Here is a 26,379-nt window from a genome sequence, read left to right as displayed (position 1 = left end):
GACATTATTAAGAACTTTTTGCAGATCTGAGCCCAGAAGAGGGGGATCCAGGGGTGAAAAGACATCACCAACGTACAAGCAGAAGGAACTTTTGTTCATTGTTTTGAATTCATCAGATCCTCAGAGGCAAGAGACTTTTTTGTAGAAAAGAGACTTAACCACCGATGGACCTGATATCTGAAAGCTGAACTGTTGTCTCGTGCTGCGAAAACTCGAGCATGTGCTGTGCTCAGGAGTCCCACCTTTTCCCATGCTCAAAACGTGGGGAAGGGAGACCCCCAGCTACCACATCCTGACTTATCATTTGTGAACACTTCTTTCTTTTTTGTGTACCTTATTTCACACTCTTTTTGTATTTAGCATAAGGATTGGCAATCGTTTTTTTCTAAGTATAGGCCCTTTTTTTACAAGACGCCACTAGGACCGCCTTATTATTATTTGATGGTCGTAGCTTGCTCCCATCTTAGATTTAGGTTTAGATTAGGCGTTTATCCAACCCGCATATACAGTTTAATAAACACTGAGTCGGTGCATGTCATCAATCAATCTTACTATCTTATTGTGACAAATCAACTTCCGGGGCACCTGTGGTCCAGGATGAATATCAGTTTCTAAACCATCCATCAGCCCCATACCTCTAGTACACAAGAAGGAATCCAAACAGATTGGAAACACACGTAAATTATAAACATCATTGTCCAATTTTGGTAACGTGGACAGAATGGCAGGCTTATCTCTGCAAGGCCGTGGATCGTTGGATAGTTGCAACACAGCAACAATACAATTATTACCCTGTGATAAAAGGGACTGTCCATTCAAGGTTGTATATACATAACTACTTTATTATTATTACAACAGACAGTTCTAGCACACTACAAAATACACCCCACCTTGTAAAGGAACACAGAGGACAGTTTCACAAAGGAAAGGGATGCACTATGGATACTGACAGGAGGGTAGTTGGTAAAGCTATCAGTCTTAACTGTTCAAGGTTATTTGGTTTCAGCACCAAGGGAGCAAGGGGTCATAAATATCACTAGGGGCCTTCGGAGACGGACCAGGGTAACAGAACCACAATGTAACTGGTGCTTGAGATGATATTGATACTCAACAGCATCATGTCGGTTCCAAGATGCTTTGCAGCTCCTGTGACAGAGTTCAAGATGGGAGACAGCTGCAGGTATCTGGCAGCAGGCAGTTCGGCAAGAAAGGCTGGATGGATGGCTGCAGACTGGCCTGCACGGTGGCTCAGGTCAAGAATCGTTGTCTGTGTGGTGGTTGGCGGATCTGGAACACTGGTCAAGGCGTCTCAGGCGTCTTTAGTGACTGCAGAGTGACAACAGTCAGTGGTGCAGCAGATTGCGGTTCGAGCGCTCGACTGACTAAAAAATGTCCTTAAAAGATGGATGCTGGCTGATGCTTGTTGTGGCACTCCTCCTAGCTTCTTCGTATGGACTCATGTCATCCTTTAAAGTGGACGGCCTTAATCTGAGGAGAGTGTTTGCGGACACCAGCCTTGTCCTTTGCTCAAAGACTCTCTGGCTCTTCCCACCTAGGAAGCTTGCTGGCAGACCCTAGCAGGGCATGCTGTGTGCTGGCTGGGTACAGTGTCTAGAGCTGCTGGACGGGTCCTCTGAGTCTGATATCTCCCTCTGTTCCCTGGGAAATGTTCAGGGGAGGGATATTTCATTCCCTCTTGGAAATCCTGGTCTTCCTTCACTGGTGAAAGCTATAAGGCAGATTTTACCTTCAGACAGGCTCCAAATGAGTCCTTCTTCTTACTCCTGTCAATGTTGTTGGATGTTCTGCTAAGTGAGGGGTTCAGCCCTCCTTTGAAGCCAAATAGGCCCCAGTGATTGGTGCAGTCTAAGCCTACCTTAATGAGGCAATCCTGGGACCCCACCAACAATCTTCTGTTGTGCGTGAGGTCATAACCAGAGCGCTTTGCAACAAGAAAGGTAAGGGGTGAAAACATGTCCTATGGAGGCCACCAGAGGGTGCAGGCAAGATGGCCGCCTGAGCCGACAGCTCCGCACCCAGCCCCGGGAACTTGGCAGAGTTTAGCAGGAAGAAGGTGCCCATCTCTCGCAAGTATCGCAAGAAAGCCCGTGTGAACCCCTGCCCATCCAGGGGGTCCAAACCAGGAGTTTCTACGACGCCCATAGACCGAGTTTGACCGTCCGGGGTCCCTGTGGCCCCTTCCACCGCGGTCCTGAACGGCACGCAGGCGTTGCGCGCCGGGGCCCGCCGAGGCCTCAGCAGAGCACAGGAGCGGAGACACCTACGGAGGGAACACCTACGTGGAGCGAGGAGAGGCCGGAGGTGGGGGACCTCGGAGGCTCCATCGGACCCCGGGACCCCGGTTACCCCGTCCCCAGAAAAGCCGGGGCGGCACGGAGCCGCCGCGAGGCCGCGCTCGACATTGAACGAAGACACCGGAGGTGCCGCAAGAGCACTGCATCACCCTGATACCCCACCCACCCACGGGGTATATCAGGCCCACCCAACTGCACGCCAAAACTCCCTAGCCTGAGCCGTCGTGGAAGCGCTCCTACACCGAATCCGGCTGGGAACGCTGGAGAGGGCACTGGAGAAGACACACCCCAGGTGAGAGGCCCTTGGGCCAGGACTCCGTGTATAGGCCGCCGTTTCACTGGCATTGATCCCCTCAAGTCATTCGGCTGGCACAACCATAGGCACCCCCCGATCCAGCGTCCCTCCTCACAAATTTAGCCGCAACCAGCACCCCATGAGTTGGAAGGAGGCCCTCTCCAAGTATCAATTTGCGGCTGGAGGGGACAAAATGGCCGCCGGGTCTCCATCGGTGCCGCCTCCCGACCTGGGGGCCATCCAAAATAACATCCAGATGATTTTGGAGGAGATACCTGGGAGTCGAACCGACATGGGTGCCAAGTTGGCAGACCTTACCACCAAGGTCACCACCCTGGAGGATCGCGTGGAAGGAGTCGAGAACAATCAGCTCTCCACGGCGATCCTGGAGACGCAAATGGAGGCCAGCTTTCAAGAGGTACACCGTGGGGAGGAGGAACTACGGTTCAAGGTGGACGGCATGGAGAACAGGGAGAGGAGGAACAACTTGCGCATTTTTGGCCTTGTGGAATCTGAAGGGGAGAGCCCGCAGGCACTGGAGGCCAAAGTCCACGACATCCTAAGAATCGTCATGGGGGAGGAGGCCGACACCGAGATTAAATTTGATAGGGTGCATCGCGCCCGCAGCAGCGGCAGGGGCCCGAGGTCGGTGCTGGCTCGACTACACTACTATAGAGACAAAGCCAGGATCTTGGAGAAGGCGAGGAACTTTGGTGATATTCAATACGGAGACTCTAAGGTGGCAATCTACCAGGACCTTTCGGCCCTCACCCTCGCAATGAGAAAGAAATGCTGGGCCCTTACCAGATGGTTGCAGGGTAAGGGGGTCAGGTACCGCTGGGCTCACCCCTTCTACCTGGCATTCGAGTGGTCGGGGGAAAGACACCACCTGGTGACGGAGGAGGACATTGTACGGGCCACCGACGACTTGGTGGTAGATCGTGCAGGCCAGTCCGGTGGAGCGGGGGGTGAGGCCAGGAACCCACCACGGGGCCCCGATAGACTGGGTCAACCTAGCGGCAAGACCAAGGTTAAGGGGGCACGCAAATTCCAAAAAACCAGGCACCCATCATCGGACTCTGAGGATCACCTGAAGCGACTGTAACTTTTTATAATGTTGGTTGATTGGTTCGATGGACCTCCGTGCCGGGCCTGTGCCTGGGGACACGGGGGACCACGGGAACAGAGTTACGTCCCACAAGTTTTGTTTGAGGGTTCACACGCGTTAATTTTGGTTTAATAGAGAATAGGTTATCTATATGCTTACACTACCCGGGGCTGGGGTAGAGTCCTTGGTGGTTCGTTGACCGTCCCCGAAGAAGATCGGGTGACATGGATAAATGCCTCAAGACGGGGGGAGGAGGGGAGGAGGAAAGGAGCAGGGGGGAGGGGGGAACGACCATCATCAAGGCCAAAATGGGAACGTTTAGAGGGGTCCACGGGTGGCTGTCGGGGGACTAGCCAGTTTGAACAGACATCCTATATTTCTCAACGTACCATACGCAAGCATTACACTGCAGTGAATCTGGAGGCGGACTACCTAGACGATAATGGTTGAAGGCAAGATAGACACACTCAATGTCAAGGGCCTCAATTCACAAAATAAGAGGTCCCTGACCAGTAACATGTTCCGAAAACAGCAATTGATTGTGCTGTTCCTCCAAGAAACCCATTACAGACAGGGGAGGGAATCACCCATCAGGAGGAAGGACATCAGCGCCAACTTCTGGGCCTCCCACAGGAGCTCGAAGAAGGAAGGTGTGGGGATTCTCTTGAGTAAGACACTCCATTTTACCAACACAGAGACCAAGAGAGGCTTTGGGGGGAGGTTCCTGGGGATCAAGGGCACATATGAAGGGGAGCGCATAACCCTGGCCACCCTCTATGCTCCCAACTCAAGCCAGATAGGTTTCCTAACCCAGATCCAGGGGGTAATGGATGAATGGGCTGAGTGGGCCATGATACTGGGGGAAGGGGAGGGCTTCAATCTCATTTTGGACCCCACGCTGGACTGGTGGACGGATCGGGTGACTGAACCGAGAGGGATCACCAGGGACAACCTAACGCTCCAGACCCTGCTGAGGGAACATTACTGGGAGGACGTCTGCGAACGACACACCCGGAGCCCGGGGGATATACATTCTTTCCCCCCACACCACACCTACATTGGAATCGATTTCCTCTTGACTTCCAAAGAGGGGAGCGGGTGGCCACAGCTCCGAGGTTCGAGGCAATACCATGGTCTGATCACGAGCTTCTGATGGCGGACTGGTCGCTTCCCCTGTCCCCCAGGTCGACCCGGTGGAGGTGTAATGACACGCTCCTAAGGGACCCGGTCTTCAGGGAATTCCTCAGAGGCGAAATGGAGGCATATTTCGAGACAAATGACGATGGGGAGACGGACGGACTTGGCAGTATTGTGAGAGGCGGCGAAGGCCACCTTCCGTGGTCTCCTTATTGCGAGGGTTCTAGGCGCAAACTGGAAAGAGGGCTCACTGAGGCCAAGATACGGGCTGAACTCAAGAGTCTGCGGGGTAGGCTCACCCAAGAGGGGGTTGATAAGGAGTCCCTCCTATCGGAAATGTGCGAAAAACTTTAGGCTTTGCACACGGTCCTCATTGGGGAGGTGATCAAGAAGTTGAGATACACTCGACAACGGTACTACGAAAAGGGGGACAGGGTGGGGACCCTATTGGCACGTAGAGCTAGGGGTTGTAGATTGGAGAGGAGGGTCGGACCTATTAAAGATGGGGAGGGCAGGGTTCTCAACAGAAGGGCAGAGATAGTGGGCTCCTTTGAAACTTTCTACAGGAACCTGTAGACAAAACAGGAGGGGGAATCGCTGGAGGAGATCCGGGCTTGTCTGGAAGAACACCGGCCACCCCGCTTAACGGAAGCCAAGCTGCAGGGCTTGGAGGGGGACATAACGGTGGAGGAGGTGGAGGCAGCCATCAAGAGACTTAAAGCAGGGAAGGCCTCCGGAGGTGATGGATACACGGCTGATTTTTATAAACAACTCCAACCCATTCTGACGGAACCCTTAGCCAAATTGTTCAACCACATTCGTAACAAAGAGACGATCCCCCCCACATTCCTACAGGCCCTCATCTCAGTGATCCCCAAGCCAGGAAAAGACCCCACAGAGCGCGGCTCTTATAGACCCATCTCCCTCTTGAACCTAGATGCTAAAATATTTGGCAGGATTCTGGCCACTCACCTGGAGAGATGCCTGCCCCGCCTGGTCCATCCAGACCAGTCGGGCTTCATATTGAATAGACAAGCCTCGAACAATATGCGCAAAACCCTCCATGTGTTGCATTCAAGGGAAACCCGGAACAAGGGGCTCCTCCTGCTGTCCCTGGACGCAGAAAAGGCCTTCGACCGGGTGAGTTGGGCCTTCATGGGGGAGGTCCTCTCGGCAATGGGGATGGGCCAGAGATGGTTGGGATGGATGGCTGCATTATATTCAGCCCCCACGGCTAGGGTGGCTGTCAAATGGATGGAATTGGAAGCCTTTCCCCTAGAGCGTAATACGAGACAGGGCTGTCCACTATCCCCCCTGATATACGCCCTTGTCATGGAACCCTGGGCGATCTCGGTGCGTAACAACGAGGCTATCACTGGAGTACAGATGGGCAGCTCCCACTACAAGATCAGCCTGTTCGCCGACGACGCTCTCCTTTATGTTACCAAACCGTCACTGACGGTCCCTCATGTGTTGCGGGCACTGGAGCGGTACGGGAGCCTCTCGGGGTACAGACTTAAACTGGGTAAATCTGTGGCTTTTATGGGAGGTCGACTACCAGACACCGAGAGGGAGTATGTGGAGGGCCTTCCCTTTCAATTGTAGAGAGAGGGATTCCGGCACTTGGGAATCCAAATAACACCGGACCCAAAGGACCTCTTTCTGAGTAATTTCACCCCTTTGTGGACAGAGGTCAAAAGAGATGTAGAGAGGTGGGCGGCCTCGGGGTTCTCGTGGATGGCACGACTCAACCTGATCAAGATAGTGGTACTTCCCAAATTCCTATTCCTCTTCCAGATGCTTCCCACCCAGGTCCCGGCCACGTTCCTACAGTCCATGAAGCGCACCCTAATCAGGTTCCTCTGGGGAGGTAAAAAACACAGGATCTCCTACGATGTCCTAACGAGGCCTAAGGAAGATGGTGGGGGTGGGATTTCCGGACTTTGATACATATTATAGGGCCTCCCAACTGAGGATTCTGGTCGACCACTTCAACCCTGGGACACAAAAGCAGTGGGTAGCACTGGACAATAGGTTGCTTGCCCCGGTCACGCTTGATGAGTGGTTGTGGGTCTCCAGAGCGCATATCCCCAGGCGTGTTTTGGATCATCCAGTACTGGGTGTCCTGTGGTCTATTTGGAAGGAGGGGGTTATTACAGATGGCTCACAACCTGGCCTTCCCCACTAAGTTGCATCTGGGCGCCACCATTCATAACTAAGGTTTTGGAGCCGGCCGCGTATCAGAGGTGGTATGAGGCGGGCCTTGTTAGGGCTTGCCACCTGTGGGTAGGCAGCTCTTTCATGCCCCTCCTGGACCTGGAGGAGGCCCTGGAGCTGGGCAAGCTTTCACCTTTTCGCTATCTCCAACTGAAGGAAGTCCTCTCTGAACCCTCATGGGGGGACACGCTCAGGAGGGAACTCACGGACTTCGAGAAAGCGATCATTTCCACGCGGGGCTCCAGGGGGGTCATATCTCGTTTTTATAAACTTCTCCTGCTTTTGATACCCAGGGATCCACCGTCAGCAAGAGTACAATGGGAAAAAGATTTGGGCACGGCAATAGATGACAAAAGGTGGACCAAAATGTGCATCCGGGTCCATCGCTCAACAACCTCCCCCCAGTACAGACATCAGGCCCTCAAGGCAAAAAGAAAAAAGGGGACTATATGCACATGTGGTGGTCTTGCCCGAGGATGCAGTCTTACTGGGAAGAGGTCCTATCATGGGTTAAGGGGGTGGATGGTGTCTCTAGGCCCCTCTGTCTCTGGTTGCTGCTGTTTGGTATTGAGGTGGGCGATGAGCAGGAGGACACCCAGGGCCACATGCTGCAGGTCATGCTCGTAGCGGCCAGGTGCTGCTTGGCCCAGAAGTGGAGGAATCCGCACATGCCTGATGGGAGGGAATGGGAAACTAAGGTGCGGACGATATATGACCTAGAATTTGTAACTTATGTCCTGGATGAATCCAGATCCAATATTGAGGAACTTTGGCTTCCCTTCTTTGAAAAGTATGAGCAATCGATCTGAGGGGTGAGACCACCAACTGCTGGCCTGCTTAGGCTTGAAGTCCAGTGGAAATGGAGGACCCACTAGGTACCCGTTGTATAAGGCACACACCCCCCCGGGGGACGCTGCTAGGTTGAGCCCCAGACTATGTGTGCACCAATCTACTCGATAGTCCGAACTCGAATAATGCATAATGCATTCCTGTACGATAAGCTTGACATCGGCATCTGTTCACTGGCTAGGGGAGGGTCGGAGAGGGGGGGTATGAAGGGTTATTGTTCGAATGTTTTCTTTTTCTGAGAATGGCATCGGTTTGAAATGACATGTTTGTTGTAATAACCTTAGAAAAATGTTAATAAAAACTATATTTTAAAAAAAACATGTCCTACTAGGTCCCACCCATCTTCCTGTCTGTTGTGGTTTCTCTCTGGTTATTTAAGCTTTCTGTGGCTCCTGGACAAAGCTATGGTCTCCCTTGAAGTTTGTGGCGAGAACAGACTTTCTGTCTCCATCAATTCACATACTTCTTTCCTCTGAAAGAGGGTCTCCTTGCATTGGTTGCCTACTGTAAACATTGGTCACAGGCATCCCATTCACTATCCTTCATACAGAGGGGTGGGAGCTAGCTTCAAGTTGACACATTGCATATCAAAGTGGTGTTGGGGTTTCATGTCCCTTTTTGGCAGTTCTGCAATCAGGCCTATCACAGGCATGTTTCAATTAACTCTCATCAGTATGCGCTGCCACCAGCAGAACTTAGACAATAGAGAGGGTGGATCCATGGAGCCTTTGATATTTTAATTAGGCTGGCTGTGCCCGGAGGAAGGTGTTACCTTCCCCTTCCTGAGATGCTTTGATGTACCCGTGACTGTCATATTCCAGCAAAATGTGACAGAGAGGACTGAGCATTTAGGCTGTGTCCCCCCAAAGTACACATGACTATGTGTTTGTTGTGTGGTGAGCAGTGGATTAGCCTCACACATTTTCTGAGGTTGATCTCCCATCATTCATTTTCATTAAACAACTTCAATAAAAGCCCAGGTGAGCGCACACTTGCAGTGCGGATGGTCGAATTCCTCACATTCCCCCCAGCCTCAGCTTGTTAACCATCACCCTACTGAGGGTCTGGTTCGTCATCAAGGCAAAAGCACTAGTTGAGGCCATCAGAATTTCTATGCTGGGAGGCTGGCTTGTGCTGGATGTCCATATCTAATCCCTGTAGGCATATGGCCCAACGCAAAAGCTTAAGGTTCTCCCCTTACAGGGCCAGTAACCATTGCAGAGGCTGGTGGTCTGTCTGGATCATAAAGTGAGACCCAAAGATGTAGCATTTCAGCTTCTTTATGGTCCACACGACCGTGTACACCTCTTTTTCTATGACAGCCCAGTTTCTTTCCCTTTTTGTCAACCGCCTGCTTATGTAGGTGACAGGTTGCTCTACCCCTTCAGAGTCCAGCTCCGCTAACACTGCTCCAATCCCAAAATCACAGGCTTCTGTCTGGATAATGAACTCCTGACCATAGTCTGACACTTTCAGAACTGGGGCCCTGCACAATCCATCCTTCAAATACTGAAAGGAGGTTTGACAGGTGGGGGTCCAAGTTACCTTCTTTGGCATCTTCTTGGAAGTTACATCATTCAGGGGCATGGAAATGGTCCAATACCCTCTGATAAAAGACCAGTAGTACCTGGTGAGATCTAAAAAGGCTCTCACCTGCATCTGTGTGGTGGGGCGGTCCCAAACCTTCACAGCCTGTACCTTTACCTCGAGGGGTTGTTTCTTACCTCCACCGACCAGGTGGCCTAGGTAAGTCACTGTGCCCTGTGCTATCAGGCCATTGTGGCCTTGATAATCAGACCTGCATTCTGCAGCGCCTGAAGCATTTGTTTCAGTTGGAATAAGTGATCTTCCCAGGTGTGGCTAAAGACAGCAATGTCATCTAAATAGGCTATACTGAAGTTTTCTAGACCAGACAAAATCTGGTCAACCATCCACTGAATAGTGGCAGGGGCATTCTTCAAACCAAAGGGCATCACAGTGAACTGATAATGTCCTTCCAGGGTTGGGAATGTTGACCTCCCTCTCGCTCCTTCTGTCAAGTCGACCTGCTAATACCCTGCTGTGAGGTCAAAGATACTCATGTACTTGGCAGCACCAAGCCTGCCAATCAGCTCATCTGCCAGAGGAATGGGGTGAGCATCTGTCTTTTTGACAGAATTGAGCCCCCTGTAGTCCACACAAAAGCAAACTTCAGTCTTCCCACCACTGGTCCTTTTAGGGACCAGTACCACTGGGCTAGCCCAGGGCCTGTGGGATGCCTCTATCACTCCTAGTGACAACATCTTGTAAACTTCCTCCTTGAAGGTGTCCCTGAACTTGTCCACATCATAGGTGCACCAATTTGCGTGACCTGGAGTCAAAGAGAACAGACCGGCAAACTGTCACGATAAACGCAGTCTGTCAGTTGCTGTTCTGACAGGTACGTTGCAAGGTTGACACCTTCAATCGACCGATCTGTGGCTTCAGTGTGCAGGAGGTCTGGGATGGGATCTGTCTCCTCTTCAGTATTTCTGTCAGTCACTTATGCCATGACCAAGTCATCCCGGCTATAATGGGGTTTTAGCCAGTTCACGTGAAGGACCCTGCACATCTGTTTAGGCCCTTTCACGTCAATGAGATAATTCACCTCACTGGCCATTTCCAGCACAAAGTAGGGCCCAGTCCACTTGTCCTGAAAGGTACTGAGTTTGACAGGCTCCATAATCCACACCCACTGGCCTGGAGAATAGACTATCACTGTGTTCCTCTGGACGTGCCAGTGCATCATCAGCTCCTGACTGGCATCTAGGTTCTTTGTCGACTGTTCCATGTACTTTGCCATTCTAGACCCAAGGCTGAGTACAACATCCACCACATCTTGTAAAAGGATGAGGGTTTGCTTTCCCATCCCTCTTTCACTAAACTGAGGGGACCTTGTACAGGGTGTCCAAACAGAAGCTCAAAGGGGCTAAACCATACCCCGTTCTGTCGCACCTCCAGGTAGGTACACAGAAAGCATGGCAGGAGAATATCCCATTTTCTCCTCGGGTACTCTTCCAAGCCACTTATACTGCCTTTCAGGATCTTGTTGAACCGCTCAACAAGCCAATTTTTTGTGGATGGAAGGATGCGGAGAACCAATAGGTGATTCCACACTCTTCCCACAAGGCCTTCATATACGCTGATGTAAAGTTTGATCCCCTGTCAGAACCAACTTCCTTGGGGAATCCAACACAAGAGCATATCCCAAACAAAGCCTTCGCAACCAAGAGAGGCTTTGATGCTCTTCAGAGGGACAGCCTCAGGGTATCTTGTGGCGCGGTTTGCCTACACCAGGATGCATCTGTTCCCTGAGCTGGTTTGAGGATCCAAAGGACCCACAATAACCATGCCTATTCTCTCGAAAGGCCGGCCAACCACAGGTAGTGGAATTAAGGGGGCCTTTTTGGCACCACCTGTCTTGCCAGAAGCTTTACAAGTCGGGCAGGACCGGACAAATTCCTTAACCTTTACGCCGAACTGCACCCAGTAAAAGTGCGCAGACAACCGGTCTGATGTCTTAGTCGCTCCCAAGGGACCCGCTAAAGGAATTTGTTGAACCAAATCCAAAATTAACTTTCACTCGCATTGAGGAATCTCCAATCTTCTGGTGCTCTTGCCTTTAGAATCTTTTGGCTCACTGTATAGGAGCAATACAATAATTGGGTACTTCCCTGTTTTTTGTTATCGGGGTATCAGTTCAATAGTGGGAAGATCTCAAAATTGTGTATAACAAAAGAGTGAGCTGGTTACCCCCCCCTTAAGTCTGCGCAATTGTAGTGAACCAACATTTACCTACAGTGTGTATTTGTCATTCTTTACACTGTACTATACCAAAACACATTTGTATTTCAAAATATTTTATTCCAAGTCTGATTTCTTTTTAAAAACCCTATTGTATAAGTGAAAATCAATTGGGACATTAACACAACAAACAAAATGGATACTATTCCCTTTTGCTGTTGTACCAAAAGCATACGACTGATGTTTTTGTGATGGGGTTAGTAAGTGACTTGTGTAACTTGCATATCCTGTTCAATATTATTAATGAACATGGACAGAGGAAACACATCTTCCTTTTTTCTGAAAAATTACTTCTTAATAGCAATTGACACAACAAGAACACAGTCGGAAGCGATGACACAAACATTGTCATATATGAGGCTTATCTTGATGGTATGGCTAAGAAACAGGTAAAGGGACTTTAGTGTGGCCCTACGGATGCTCGACATATGTTTCGGCCCATAAGGATGTTTGGGGGTTATCCATAACGGTTATCAACTGTGGTTTTCGGGGCCTTCTTCAGCACAGGATATCTTTTAACAACATGGTGAAGTTTCACAACAACCCTGTAAGTGTGTTCCGTTTCTTGACACTATAATGTAAAAAACATGTATACCTACGTTAAAATCCTGACAATAAAAAGACTGTACTGTGTTTGATAATGGAATCATTTTCCAAATGTGTTGGTCACTAACCTCACATTTTCTAGAGCACGTGGACCTGAGCAGTTGCCCCAAAACTGGTTATCTCTGTCTGGGCTTGCAGTTTGCCTTATCCCTGAACCCTATAGGATAAGCAAAAATACCTATTTCCACCTATACCACTGCATAGGAGTCCATACTCCCAGTATACTTTGAACAGTCCAGGGGCCTCACCCTTAACCTGCTCCTCCATCTACTTCTGCAGCCCCGAGTGTGACACTCTTTCTGGGCTGTGAAAAGCTCAGTCTGACCTGGGCCTCCAGCTGGTGCAAACTCATCCAGCTTGGGCAGACCATTCAGATATGCCCCCACCTGGTCCTCCACCTCCGGTTCCTGCACTGCGCCAGGCAACTCTGAAGTCACCAGGTCCCTTGCTTCCAAAGTAGGGTCCTCAGTGGCTACTAGCCCCTCTCCCGCAGGAGTAGGCGACTCAGACTGGAACTGGACTAGAGGCTGCCGGTCACACCGGTCTTCCAACAAGTCCTCTGAAGCACTCCGGGCCCTAAGGCTCTCAGAGTGTTTAATCTGGTGCTCTCTTTGGCCCTCAATCAGGTACCCACTGCAACTATTTCAGGATCAGGAAAATCATTACCCATCAGACATGGGACAGGGATGGAGTCTTTTACCACTACACAGTGCTGTTCCATGTGATAATACACCCGCAAAAATATCGCCATACAAGAATAGCACCTTTTTTTGCAGAGATATTATCCCATTTAACCTGCAGGGGACAGCCCTGCAACCCCCACATTTTTTTAAATGGAGCCGGGGTCAACCCTGCAACCCCTACTCCCATTTACCCCGTATACTATCCCCCTCAATAATGCCACCTATACAGTTTCCTGGTGACTATATGTATGGTGGCATTATTTAAGGGGATGATATTAACTGATACCCGCAGCGCAGGGCCGTTTCACCTCGCCAGCTGATCTCTGCTATCACCAAGGGACACTTACTCTTTCCGTCAAACCCACTGACGCACAAATCAGGCCCATCAATATACTGGCCTGGATGTACCCACTGCCGGGTGACGGTAGTGACGCTAGCCGCAGTGTCTCAGACCGCAGTTTTGTGTCCATTGATATACACATGTTCTAGATAGAGTTGAGTTTTATTGGGAACTGGGGTCTCTTCTAGAGACTCGGTACCGTTCTCACTCAGTGTAACCAATCCACATTTGGCCACTCCCTGGCCTAGTGGAAGTCCTCCGCTAGGAGGCACACACTAATGATGGCCTCTTCCACGAGTCCAACATTCACTATGGCTTGCTTGGGTCAGCCCTTGCAACAGGATCCCCTTTCCTATGCCCCAGCTCCTTTCATACGAAAAAACCTTCAGGTGGTTAGAACGCAGGTGTCCCAGTGTTAGGGGTGCCTGCGCTCTTCTTTTCAGTGTGCATGGCTGAAATAGAGGTTTGGGATTTCCCTTTGCTCTTTTGGGGACCTGACTTCAAATAGGATTGGGTTGGACCTTTGTCCTTCCCATCCTTGTTTACTTTTTTGTCTGCCGATTTCTCTTCTGGTTTAGATGTGCTCGCCTGAGCCTTTTTCTGGACTCGAGTACTCACAAACCTGTTGATAGCCTTTGCAAGCTCCCTAGGGTCTGTGATAGTCTTTTCTAGAAGATGCTGGTGTAGGTCAACCTCACAATTATTTAATACATTCTCGCACCCGCAATCAAATTGTACCTCCCTTTAAATGTGTTAACTTTGTTACTAGTCACCCACCCGCTCAGATATTTCAACGGCAAGTGTGTGAACGCTTCAAATATGTGCCCACTTTTCCTTTTGAGCTCTCTGAAGCTTTTGAGATACTGTTCTGGGGTTTTACAGAACTTCCTCAGGAAGGCTGCCATCATGCTCTCATAAACGGGCCTTTCCTCAGGAAGTAACTGAAGAATTGCATCAGTCCCTGGTGTCCCTGGTTTACCAACATAAGCGATTCATCAAGGCTGCACCCCACAGTACCTCATCCACCTCGTGTAGCTGGAAAGCCAGCTCGAGCGCTTCAAACCAGTCAAAAATATCCTTCCCCACTTCATAAGCCTGTACTATGTCTTTGTGGCTGTGCCGTTGGGGCTTATCCCAGGCACTCTGGTTTGTGCCACTACTACTGCTTTCACTAAAGTTGGATCTGTTGGCCTCTTCTCTTCAAGCACCAGCTTGCACAGCTCTATGGCGGCCCTGTCCCGCTCTATGGTGACTTTGTCCACTGTTTAGGTTCCTCTAGCGAAATAAGTACAACTATCAACACAGAGTTGACAGAAGACAGGTGGAAAAAGCAAGGACAGCAGATACAGAAAAAAGGGTGAGAGAATAAAAGCATTGAAAGCATGAACCGCAGAGTAAAGAGTAGAAGCAGCTGAGCAGAGGTAGCAAGAGATTCAGTCAAGGAGTATATGGGATCTGAACAGATGAAGTGAGTAGGCACTACTGAGCAGTGAGAAGGACACAAAGAAGAAATGGTTCAGCAACAGCTGAGATAACTGATTAATAGGTACGGAGGACTGGACAGAGAGTGGAACATCCGGAAGAAAAGAAATTGACTGATGACGTATAGATAGAAAAGAATGAACAGAGACAAGAAAATCAGGAAGAAAAGGGACTGATGAGGGAGTAGACTGGACAGAGATTAGAACATCATGAAGAAAAGGAATTGACTGATGATGGATAGATAGAAAAGACTGGATAGAGACAAGAACGTCAGGAAGGAAAGGACGTGATTAGAGATAGAGGAGATTGGACAGAGACAAGAACATCAGAAAGAAAAGGGAATGATGAGGGATAGATAGAGTACACTGGACAGGAGACTAGAACATCAGGAAGAAAAGCAACTGACTGATGAGGGATAAATATAAAAGACTAGACAGAGACAAGAACATCAGGAAGCAAAGGGACTGATGAGGGATAGATAGAGTAGACTGAACAGAGACTAGAACATCAGGAAGAAAAGGAACTGACTGATGAGGGATAAATAGAAAAGATTGGACAGAGACGACAGAGACTAGAACATCTGGAAGAAAAGGAACTGATTTATGAGGGATAGAAAGAAAAGACTGGACAGTGACAAGAACATCACGAAGGAGAGGGCCTGATGAGGAATAGATAGAAAAGGCAAGGCAGAGAAAGGAACATCAGGAAGAAAGAAAACTGATGAGGGTTAGAAAAGACGAGACAGAGACAACATCAGGAAGAAAGGGAACTGACTGATGCAGGGTAGATAGAAAAGACTCGACAGAGACAAGAACATCAGGAAGAGATGGAACTGATATGGAATCGACAGAAAAGACTAGGCAGAGACAAGAACATCAGGAAGGAGAGGGCCTGTTAAGGGGAAGATAGAAAATTCTGGATAGAGACAAGAACAACAAGAAGGAGAGAGACTGATGAGGGATGGATAGAGGAGAATGGAAAGAGACAAGAACATTGTAAAGAAAATAAACAGACTGTTGCTGGATAGATAGAAAAGAATGGAAAGAGACAAGAACATCAGGAAGGAAAGGAACTGACTGATGAGGGATAGATAGAAAAGAATGGACAAAGACCAGGACATCGGGAAGAAAAGGAACTGACTGATGAGGGATAGATAGAAAAGAATGGACAGAAATGAGAACATCAGGAAAGAAAGACACTGCTGGGGGATAGAGAGTGGAGGCTGGACACAGACAAGAACAGCAGAAAGAAAAGGAACTGACTTATCTGGGATAGATAGAACATACTGAACAGAGGCAAGAACATCGGGAAGAAAAGGAACTGACTGACGAGGGATAGATAGAAAAGACTGGACAGAGATAAGAACATCAAGAAAGAAAGAAACTGCTGAGGGATAGAGAATGGAGGCTGGACACAGACAAGAACAGCAGAAAGAAAGGGAACTGACTGATGAGGGATAGATAGAAAAGACTGGACAGAGACAAGAACATCAGAAAGGAAAGGAACTGATGAGGGATAGATAGAGGAGAGTGGACAGAGACAAGAACATCAGGAAGAAAAGCAACTGACTGATGAGGGATAAATAGAAAAGACTGGACAGAGACACGAACATCAGGAAGCAAAGGGACTGATGAGGGATAGATAGAGTAGAATGAACAGAGACTAGAACATCAGGAAGAAAAGGAACTGACTGATGAGGGATAAATAGAAAAGATTGGACAGCGACTAGAACATCTGGAAGAAAAGGAACTGATTTATGAGGGATAGAAAGAAAAGACTGGACAGTGACAAGAACATCACGAAGGAGAGGGCCTGATGAGGAATAGATAGAAAAGGCAAGACAGAGAAAGGAACATCAGGAAGAAAGGAAACTGATGAGGGTTAGAAAAGACAAGGCAGAGACAACATCAGGAAGAAAGGGAACTGACTGATGCAGGGTAGATAGAAAAGACTGGACGGAGACAAAAACATCAGGAAGGGATGGAACTGATATGGAATAGATGGAAAAGACTAGCCAGAGACAAGAACATCAGGAAGGAGAGGGCCTGTTAAGGGGAAGATAGAAAATACTGGATAGAGACAAGAACAACAAGAAGGAGAGAGACTGATGAGGGATGGATAGAGGAGAATGGAAAGAAATAAGAACATTGTAAAGAAAATAAACAGACTGTTGCTGGATAGATAGAAAAGAATGGAAAGAGACAAGAACATCAGGAAGGAAAGGAACTGACTGATGAGGGATATATAGAAAAGAATGGACAAAGACCAGAACATCAGGAAGAAAAGGAACTGACTGATGAGGGATAGATAGAAAAGAATGGACAGAAATGAGAACATCAGGAAAGAAAGACACTGCTGGGGGATAGAGAGTGGAGGCTGGACACAGACAAAACAGCAGAAAGAAAAGGAACTGACTTATCTGGGATAGATAGAACATACTGAACAGAGGCAAGAACATCGGGAAGAAAAGGAACTGACTGACGAGGGATAGATAGAAAAGACTGGACAGAGATAAGAACATCAAGAAAGAAAGAAACTGCTGAGGGATAGAGAATGGAGGCTGGACACAGACAAGAACAGCAGAAAGAAAGGGAACTGACTGATGAGGGATAGATAGAAAAGACTGGACAGAGACAAGAACATCAGAAAGGAAAGGAACTGATGAGGGATAGATAGAGGAGTGTGGACAGAGACAAGAACATCAGGAAGAAAAGCAACTGACTGATGAGGGATACATAGAAAAGGCTGGACAGCGACTAGAACATCAGGAAGACAACGAACTGACTGATGAGGGATAAATAGAAAAGATTGGACAGAGACTAGAACATCTGGAAGAAAAGGAACTGACCTATGAGGGATAGAAAGAAAAGACTGGACAGTGACAAGAACATCACGAAGGAGAGGGCCTGATGAGGAATAGATAGAAAAGGCAAGACAGAGAAAGGAACATCAGGAAGAAAGGAAACTGATGAGGGTTAGAAAAGACAAGGCAGAGACAACATCAGGAAGAAAGGGAACTGACTGATGCAGGGTAGATAGAAAAGACTGGACGGAGACAAGAACATCAGGAAGGGATGGAACTGATATGGAATCGATAGAAAAGACTAGGCAGAGACAAGAACATCAGGAAGGAGAGGGCCTGTTAAGGGGAAGATAGAAAATACTGGATAGAGAAAAGAACAACAAGAAGGAGAGAGACTGATGAGGGATGGATAGAGGAGAATGGAAAGAGACAAGAACATTGTAAAGAAAATAAACAGACTGTTGCTGGATAGATAGAAAAGAATGGAAAGAGACAAGAACATCAGGAAGGAAAGGAACTGACTGATGAGGGATAGATAGAAAAGAGTGGACAAAGACCAGAACATCAGGAAGAAAAGGAACTGACTGATGAGGGATAGATAGAAAAGAATGGACAGAAATGAGAACATCAGGAAAGAAAGAAACTGCTGGGGGATAGAGAGTGGAGGCTGGACACAGACAAGAACAGCAGAAAGAAAAGGAACTGACTGATCTGGGATAGATAGAAAATACTGAACAGAGGCAAGAACATCGGGAAGAAAAGGAACTGACTGATGAGGGATAGATAGAAAAGAATGGACAGAAATGAGAACATCAGGAAAGAAAGAAACTGCTGGGGGATAGAGAGTGGAGGCTGGGCACAGACAAGAACAGCAGAAAGAAAAGGAACTGACTGATCTGGGATAGATAGAAAATACTGAACAGAGGCAAGAACATCGTGAAGAAAAGGAACTGACTGATGAGGGATAGATAGAAAAGAATGGACAGAAATGAGAACATCAGGAAAGAAAGAAACTGCTGGGGGATAGAGAGTGGAGGCTGGACACAGACAAGAACAGCAGAAAGAAAAGGAACTGACTGATCTGGGATAGATAGAAAATACTGAACAGAGGCAAGAACATCGGAAAGAAAGGGAACTAACTGATGAGGGATAGATAGAAAAGACTGGACAGAGACAAGAACATCAGAAAGGAAAGGAACTGATGAGGGATAAATAGAGGAGAGTACACAGAGACAAGAACATTGGGAAGAAAAGGAACTGACTGATGAGGGATAGATCGAAAAGACTGGACAGAGAAAAGAACATGAGGAAGAAAAGGAACTGACTGATGAGGGATAGATAGAAAAGACTGGACAGAGAAAAGAACATCAGGAAGGAAAGGAACTGATGAGAGATAGATAGAGGAGTCTGGGCAGAGACAAGAGCATCAGGAAGAAAAGGAACGGACTGATGAGTGATAGATAGAAATAACTGGACAGAGACAAGAACATCAGGTAGGAAAGGAACCGATGGGGGATTGATAGAGGAGACTGGACAGAGACAATAACATCAGGAAGGAAAGGAACTGGTGAGGGATGGATAGAAAAGACAAGACAGAGACAAGAACATGAGTAAGGAGTGGATCTGCTGAGAGATAGGTACAGTAGACATGATAGAGACAAGAACACTTCAGGGCATGGGTAGTGAAGACTGGAGAGAGAAATAGATATCAGGAAGAAATGGAACTGCCGAGGGACAGACAGACAATACTCAATAGAGACAAAAATAAAACAGGAAGTTGTAGCCTGGGTTATTTTTACTCAGGTGTGCTGGTGGTACCAGTTACCACCAGGCCAAAGGGGCACCGATATGTAACCTCCCCTCCCCATACCAGCTGGAAAGGAAAGCATACATTAGGTGACCTGTGTGTTTGAGGATAACAGGAGTGGGGCTACATCCCCGAGTCACTAACCACACATTAAGACCCTGTTCAAGAAAGTATTTAGCACCAGCTGCGAAATGAACACATACCACTGGTGTATACATTTTTTGGCTGGAGCGGGTCCCCATTTATTTAACCACTCACACCTTACAAAATTGCCAACATATAAGAATTGAATGCCCCATGCCAGTGACACCAACCAAATCCCAAAGAGTTATCGGTTATTAGCTTCCCACCCCACTCCATACCAAACCCGCCAAACACACTCAAAGAGCGCACTGGCGGTGAATCTTGGCAAGGAACACAACATCAACCTCCCCATGAAAGGCATGGTTCTATTGCCAGGCGCAATTCTCCAGAACATGGGGCATTTCCCATCTGTGACGGCCATGGCAGGGGAGTCCCCGCCCCATCCCCACCTTCATCCCCAGTCCCCTGTGCATTAACACATGCTCGAGGAGAGGTCATAGGAGAAGGCAGAGGTGAGTATGCAACCCACAGACCCTCTACACGGATCCATGCCCTTGTTGACTAGTAAACAGCTGCAATCTACACACTGATTTTCCTACAAACCACTAGATTTAGAGGACCCCACACATATCATGTTGATTTCATGGCGTGGTCTCCATACAGCACCCCTTCCTCTCCTTCCACCGCCATGAGGGTGATGTTACCATGGGCAAACCTCACCTTCTGCCCACTGTATTATCTTTTTTCCCCAGCCTGCTCTCAACATGTAGATTGGGCTAGAATACTGCAAGCCTCCCATCAGCCCTAACGCTGCACTTAGGGCTTGCTGCATCCCCTGACAACTTCCTGGCTCCTCCTGGCAACGCATGCCAGCAGTTCCCCCTTCTGGGTGGAATGCTCTTTATTGGGCCACAGGTGCCATAATATGTGGAGCCCAGGGGCAACTGGCCCCTTACCCCTGATTCATGCTATACAATGACAACTGAGGCATTATATTGGTGTTGGCAATAAAAGGCAGTGGTTATTATTGCACAATATATAATCATAAAACATATTTTGGTAAAGTTATTTTTCATAATCACAAATGGTAAACAATGTTATCTTTTGGGCACATGGTCCAGGGGGTGTCTACCTGACCTGTGCCGCCATCTTCTTCCCACGACTTCGTGGGCCACGTTAGTTTTCCCCTTTCTTCTCCCCTTCTTCTTCCTTCTGGGTGGGTGGGACTGGGAAAAGAAAAAGTCTCCTGCGTTCGCTGGATGACCGATGGTGCTCCGTTCAGAGTCCCATAAAGGACTGGATTCCCTCTGCTAGCTCCTTCTTTTTATCCTCCATACATAGCCTGAGAGGCTATGCATATTTCTGTGGGCTTGTTGCCCCTCCGGGCGGCTGACACCGACGGCCATTCACAGCTTGGTGTGGTCCCCTTCTCTCCCTTTGTTCTTTTCTTCCTGCTTCTTCCTGTCCTTGGGCTTGTCCCCTTAGGTGCGTTAGCACCCTGGTGTGCTTTCTTCCTGTTGTTTGGATGAAGTGAGTGGCAGGAGAAAGGGTGCCAACACATCTTCCCCTTTGTGTTGTTCTGCTGCTTATGGCAGTCTTAGATATTATATGTGTGTCTTGTCACCTTGGGCCCCCGGATTATCCCCCTAGGCCGCCATGCTACATTGGTGCCCCATTGCGCAGCACTGGCCAGTCTTCACTCCTAAGGGGACTGCATGGGGTGGCAGCCCCCCAGGCATCAACTGTTGACCTGCCTCGCCCACTCTCTCTGGAGCGGTCATCCTCGTCCACTGTTAATGAGCACATCTACTGTTGTAGAGCCCCAGAGGGGTTACCATTCCAAAGGCCAGTCCTTGGAATAACCCTCATCTTTTTCAAGCCCTGCTTTTAGATTAAACAGGTGGTCTCTTTTATTTACGGGTAGACATATAGCAGTGGTTTGCCATCTTCTTTTCAAATTTGATATATGATTGGATGGCATATTGTGTGTAACTCGGGCAGTAACTGTATGACTGCCTTGATCAAAGCATTATAAATTTGCGTTTAGATGTATTTGTTCATTTTTTGTTATTGTTGTAGTACATTTAGCCAATTTGATTGTAGTGTACTATGTTTCATTGATAATTTTCTTGTCCGAACCTGCTTGATTCAATCTTCCTTACATGTATATACTGATGTAAATAAATATCATTGATGACTTTTACATGTTTTGAAATCATATGAATTTGTTTTTTCCTTTTTTCCTGGTTTTGATTTACTCTTACAAGAGGTAATACTATAGGGGTGCAACCGTGTAACTTCCGTTTGGAGGTACAGGAAGCCTGGTCTTCCATTAATTCAGAAATGAGTCTTGAATGATTCCCAGTGGGGACGCTCTTTTGTGTTTATAGTCCTTGGAATCTACCATACGGAGCCCTTGAGAGCTCATACAGCTGTTCAATAGCTTTATTAGAACATGAACGTTAACAATAATTAGCACCCAGGGTAGAACATTGAAATTCTGACAGCCAATCAGGAACCAGTTCTTCCAGGCAATATTCGCTCATGTAGCCATGGATCCTGGCACCTGCCTGGATTGAGACATGGACCTGTGCACTTCCCACACACTCCCCCGCCACTTTCCAACCCTTGTATGATCTATTTCTCATCAGCCGCTCCTTACTCTTCCCACAGTCCCTGCGCAGCCGCCACTCTGTTCCGCAGAAATGAATAACAGACTTCCCACGCTCGGTGCCAAGGAAGTGAAGTCCTATGTTTATTTTGGTGGCATGAAGGTAGTGCAGCGACGGAGCCAGGAAGAAGGCATCCATGCATGGGCTTCACCACATTGGCCTAGCACCTGACCCCAGGTGCTACAATTTTTAAGGAATAACAGGCATTGTAATAATAGCCAAATACTGGGTGGGGTATGTGTGCTTTGATTCATTGTATGGTAACACTACACTAGTCCTAAGCAGTCCATGTTTGGGCCAATACTTTCAAAAGGAGCTGCTGCTGGAGAGGTAAAGGAGAGTGGACAGCGACAAGAAGATCAGGAAGGAAACGATGAAGCAACAGCTGATAAAACAGGCAAAGGATACAGGAAGAAAAGAAAATCAGTGAAAGAAGGAACTGCTGAGGAGCGAGATGGGGAGTGATGGAGGACCAGCCACAAGAACTAGAGATGGACAGCGTGAAGAAACAGATGGAGACAAGAGAGGGATGAATCTAAGGAACTGAGGAGAAGAGAGGTGGAGCAGACGGAGGAGAAGACAGGAGCGCAGGAAAGCAATTTTAATGTAATTAAATTTTCAGACAGAGGAATTCTGGGGGGATATTCACTGGTCAGTTTATGAATCCAGAATCAGACGCAGATACTGCGTATATTACTGTGGGTGCAATGGGTTGACTCATCTGGCCAAGGCTATGTTCCTTTTGTAATGTGTGTTACGTTGCAAAGTAAAGGCACGCAGTCGCGAGCCTCGTTCTGGGCGGCGCATGCGCTCTGGTAACAAATGCGTCCCGTACGGCAGTTGCCCCCGGAACCTCACGAGCAGCAGACGTGTCTCTGTGCCTCCTTGTATGAGTGTGTGTGTGGATTCGAGTGAGGCGGCCCGAGGCACGGGCCAAGCCCCAACATTGGCGACGAGGAAGGCTGCCACGAGAAAGCTAATTGGTGGGCGCAAGTGCATCAAACACACGATAGCGGGTGGCCATCTTTGATTTTCGGCTTGTGATGCAGTTGCGGCCCGTGAGGATGCTTGTGCGCTGCCCACGTGCTGGAGAACACATTCTATTCAATTTTTGGAACCCTCCTGGTCCTCCAGTCCGCAGGGCCGCGCTTCTGGTCCGTGAGGACCACTTCTTCACTGCATAGTGGAAGAGATGCTGGCCAGGGCCAGGAACACAACCACTGGACTACACTGAAGGTGGGGCCAACCATATTGTCACCGTCTACACGCCCAGGTACGTCTACACTCGGGAAGATCAGGTTTGCGGCTTCCATCTTGAAGGGAGGTGCCTGTGAGACCTGCGAGCATGGGCGACAGCGACGGTGAGGCACCCGCACCAGCAAGAGTGGCCCGGCGACAGCAGGGACCACTAGCACCCATGCAAGAGTTTGACTCCTCCGGTCCACCCTCCAAGTTGAGCCCCAAATGGCTCATATGGATAAAGAAATTGGACATGTTTTTTAGAGCGACAGGGGAGGACGATGATGACGCGAAGGTTGCAACGTTATTATATCGGGCAAGTACGGACGTTTTGCAGATATATGAGTCTTTGAGCCTTCAGGTAGTGACTTATGCCGCTGTCAAAACTGCGCTCCAAAACCACTTCATCCCATTGTCAAACGTGGATTTCAACAGGTTCGTAATGTGTGGGGAGAAACAACACGATGATGAGTCCCTGGACCAGTTTTGCGCACCTCTGCATCAACTGTCGAGCACTTCGAGGTGGGACAATGAGGAGGTAATGATTCGGAACCAAGTTATACAGGGATGTAGCTCCAGCAAGCTGAGGAGGCAGATTCTGCGAGAGCCAGGCATGACATTAACGCAAATACTGGACAATGGCAGGGTGTATAAGCTTGCAGAGAGCAGAGGCTCGAAAATGGACGCTGCAATACGCCTGTGCAAAGGAGAGGAAGCGTTTGCCATAGGGAAATCGACCCCGTCCAAAGCACGCTGGAGCCAAAAGCGCCAAGAAACATCCTCTACACAGGGCACCCCAGCAGTGTGCCAGTACTATGGGAATGATTTACCACACTCAGAAGACTGTCTGGCGAAGACAAGGGTTTGTGGGAGGTGCAGCACACCCGGGCACTATGCGAGGATGTGCCGAGCGGCTGCTCCTGTGACGACGCACAGAGGACCCACAAGAGCAAGTGGAAGCAGCTTCAGGAGACAGCGAAGCGTCACTACGCTGCAACAGGAAGCTCAGAGGGTAAACATTGCGGAGGAGGAGGAAGACAATGAGGAGATCTTCTTTATTTCGAACCTTGCCACAGGAGCCAAGAGAAGGAGGCAACCCACCTGTGTTGTTGACATTCAGGGTGCCCCCACACCAGTACTGATCAACACAGGGGCCTCTGTGTGTGTGCTGGCCACAGAGCACTACAAGGCCATCCCAGGCCCACCGCTGTTAGATAAAGAATTTACACTTTTGGGGTCGACACGCCGTTGCCGATACAGGGTGTATTCGTCGCACCGGTGACACATGGGACAAATGCAATTAAGGCGCGTTTCTACGTCACTGAAGTCAGTCCGCACTCGCTGCTGAGATGTGCCACATCGGAGGCCCTTAATATTGTGCATTTTCCATTGGCTGTATAACAGGCGGACGTTGACTAACTCCTGGACAGGTTTTAAAACATCTTCCAAGGGGTGGGCAAACTAAAGCAGCCCCAGTACACTCACATATTGATGAGACAATACGGCCCATGGCGCTCAAACACTGAAGAATACCCTTCCACCTCAGATCACAAGTGGAGAAGGAGCTACAGTCGCTCATCGAGATGGACATTATTGAAAGAGTCGAGGGGCCAACTCCCTGGGTCTCGCCCATTGTCATAGCGCCAAAACCGAAACAACCAAGTGCTGTCTGCATCTGTGTGGACATGCGCCTCCCGAATGCTGCCATTAAATGGAAACGCCATATCACGCCGACGCTGGACGACATTGTGAGCAAGCTGCAGGCGGCCAAGGTCTTTTCAAAGCTTGACCTGCGGTCCGGGTATCATCAGCTAGAACTCCACCCGGACTCACGGTACATAACAACATTCACTACTCATGAAGGACTTTATCAATTCAAACGCCTCAGCTTTGGCATGTCCTCTGCCGCTGAAGTGTTTCAAAATACCATAAGAGGAGTGCTAGCGAGCCTAAAGGGAGTGTTCAACATGATTAATGACATTTTGGTATTTGCAGCATCACAGGTGGAACACATGAAGCGGCTAGAGATGACTCTGCAGAGACTGAGAGAGCTAGGCCTCACGCTACATCAGGGAAAGTGCGAGTTCTTTTGGGATCGCATTGGATTCTTTGAATTTATCTTTCATGCAAACGGGGTATCACCTGACCCAGAGAAAGTCTGCGACATCGGGGAGGCCGCTGCGCCCCAATCTCCTACCGAGGTGCGCAGCTTCCTCGGAATAGTAAACTATTGTGGACGGTTCATAAAAGGCCTCGCTTCACTATCAGAGCCGCTCCAAGCCCTGACAAAGAACGATGTGCCAAGGACATGGGAAAAAAGGGAACAGGAGGCGTTCCAGGACATAAAGAAAGCACTCTCAGACCAGGACACCATGGCCTATTTCGACCCCACAGCCGAGTCAGAGATAGTGGTGGACGCTAGCCCGGTGAGGTTGGGAGCCATACTCATGCAAGCGGATGCCAGGGGGAACATGCGCCCAATCGCCTATGCAAGTAAGACCCTGACGGACACCGAAAGGTGATATTCACAAATCGAAAGGGAGGCGCTAGCGATCTTGTGGGGCTGCCGGCATTTTTGCCTCTATATCCTGGGGAAGCCAGTAGTGGTGGTGACGGACCATAAACCGCTGATACCAATTTTGGCTGGTGTGTCGTCGAAACCCCTGCTACGCATCGAACGTTGGATGCTTGCTCTCATTTTTTTATTTTTTTAAATTTTTTTATTGTATTTGGTAAGATTGCAAACCTTTACAATTTACACAAGATTTTGAACATATATTTACAACAATATAAAAAACATGTTTCTGATTCCTAGCAAATAAACACAATTCTTTTTGCTACAATTCAAATAATCATTGGTATGACAAAACTAAAAGTGAACTTATTTAGATCATAAAATCCATATTAACCTTAATAGTTT

This window comes from Ambystoma mexicanum, chromosome 11 (assembly GCF_040938575.1).
Source record: "Ambystoma mexicanum isolate Mex_15411 chromosome 11, UKY_AmexF1_1, whole genome shotgun sequence".
NCBI lineage: Eukaryota > Metazoa > Chordata > Amphibia > Caudata > Ambystomatidae > Ambystoma > Ambystoma mexicanum.
This window is presented reverse-complemented; position numbering follows the sequence as displayed.